Below are 2,468 nucleotides of genomic sequence, written 5' to 3'. Positions count from 1 at the left end.
TACACTTAGTGTTATTCACAGCTATATGTACAGAAGAGTATGGCATTAAAAAAAAGAATTGCAAGTGTGCAGATTCCTCACTCTAAAACTCTACGATGTCTATTTCATGAATATCATTACATTAGGCTTACATTACATTCCATTTAGGATGCTTTTATCCAAGGTTAAGTACAGCAATTGCACTGTATTATTTGGTTACAGCAATCCCTCCGACTACTTCAGGTAGGGACACACATTTATAGCCTACTAAGTGGGACTCGAACCACCGCCCTAAGTAGGCCACAGCTGCCCATCTACCAGAAAATAGTGACAGTCCCAACAAACACAGGGTGTCACAAACATCACCAGGATATTATTAATAAATATCTGAAAATGACATTAAAAACCAATTATGCTGTATTTGTATGTTTGACTATCAAGAGCAGTGTGGTGTTATACAGTCTCTGGACAATCCTCTGTTTGCTGTTACTAAAGATGACCACGTGATGGCAGCAGTACTCCATAAATAAATAGGCCTTCTCCACCCCATCCAAGAACTTTGGACTGGAGCGCCACATGAGAAATTGAAACTAATGTGGACTTGTTCCCAAGGAGCTCCGGTTAGCCTACCTGTCGTCGATTTCTTCAGAAAATGGCTGAAGCCATGGCAGGTAACCAGGACATTTTCATGTGTCCTATTTGTTTAGATCTTCTGAAAGATCCGGTTGGTCTTAATTGTGGACACAACTACTGTTTGGGCTGTATTGAGGACTGCTGGAATGAGGAAGACGTGAAGGGAGTTTACAGTTGTCCCCAGTGCAGAAAGACTTTCACTCAAAGACCCGTTTTAAGCAAGAATGTTATCATTGCTGAGCTCGTGGATCAAATGAGGAAGAGCAGAATACAAACTGCAGCGCCTGTTGAATGTGCTGCTGGACCTGGAGATGTGGCGTGCGACGTCTGCATTGGTAGAAAACTCAAAGCTGTCAAGTCCTGTCTGGAATGTCTGAAGTCGTATTGTGCCACTCACCTAAAAGTTCACAACAATGACCTTGATGGGAATCACACCATTACCGATGCCACAGGCAAACTACAGGAGAGGATCTGTCCCAGTCATAAGAAGGTTTTTGAAATATTCTGCCGCACGGACCAGAGCTGCATCTGCTATCTGTGTACGATGGACAATCATAAAGGCCACGACACAATCACAGCTACGGCAGAGTGGAGTCATAAAAAGGTAACAGAAGATCTACTGATATGTAGGTCTACAGCTTAATGTACTTTTTCATAGGTCTGAGACACCTGTTTTTATAGCCTACTACTAAACAATTAATAAAATGTACAGTTTATCTGGCTTCTTTGCGATGATGAAGCAGCAACAAGTAAAGGTCCAATGTCTACATTCTGTAGTGACAGGCCAACTTCATGGTGTAGCCCGCTAGGCTACTACATCATAAGCTACCATGTCATTTACACGTCAGTTTTTCAGTTTGGCTCACGTTTAACCCGCTAATACACGGCATTATAAATGTGCTGTTACTAGAATGGCAATATCCAAGTCGTAGTGCATTACTAAATGCCCTGTCTTATGTCATAGTAGTGTAGTACTGTGGTAGTTAACTTTTCAGTGACTATTACAATGTTCCACTGGTGGAACGGCGTGCATTATGAGGCTGCAGTGTAGTATTAACATTAATACCACAGTAAGCTACACTCGCCTCCAAAAGAGTTGTCGCCTATCCATCTGTTTGTCACCATCTCTCAGTGAACTCCATTGTTTTTCATTGTGTTGCTTTCCATGATTACAATGACCCTAAACATACACCTAAGGCCACAGTCGATTTTCTGGAGAGGTGAGAGTGATTCAGTGATTANGTGATTAAGTATGACACCCAATCTGCGTATTTGAAGTGTTTTGAAGTGACTTATCTGCTCATTTTCACATTATGTTCGATAGGCGACAAAACTTTTGTCTTGTGAAAATCTGCCCTGTCTGTGTTCAATAAAGGGTCAATCTTTCTTTGGTGCATGACATTTATTTTTGTACATACATTTTCATTCGGGAGGGTTGTAGCTTTCATATGAGTGACTTCTGAAGCCAAGTGCTTAATGGAAAGTCAGGTTATTAGCTGTTATTCCAAATAGATGGGTAGGCGACAACTCTTTTGGAGGCGAGTGTACATACAGTTTCTTTATCAGCATTTTATTACAGCTGACCTGAGGTTGCACAGGTTCACTGGCTCTGTTAATGAAAAACTTAACACAGAAAAATATGATCAATTAAACGATACCCCCTGTAGGACAACCTAAAGATATGATGATTTCAGATCAATTTACAATTCATTATCTGGTACTGTGATTCCTGATGTTGCAGGAGGGGTTGGGGGAGAGCCAGAGGAGATGCCAGCACACGATCCAGTTGAAGGAGAAGGAGCTGCAGGAGCTGAGAAACGCTGTGGAGACTCTCAAGGTGAGAACTGACCAGAGAA

The sequence above is a fragment of the Engraulis encrasicolus genome, chromosome 3 (assembly GCF_034702125.1).
Source record: "Engraulis encrasicolus isolate BLACKSEA-1 chromosome 3, IST_EnEncr_1.0, whole genome shotgun sequence".
In the NCBI taxonomy this organism is placed as follows: domain Eukaryota; kingdom Metazoa; phylum Chordata; class Actinopteri; order Clupeiformes; family Engraulidae; genus Engraulis; species Engraulis encrasicolus.
Note: the sequence above shows the minus strand (reverse complement) of the source record.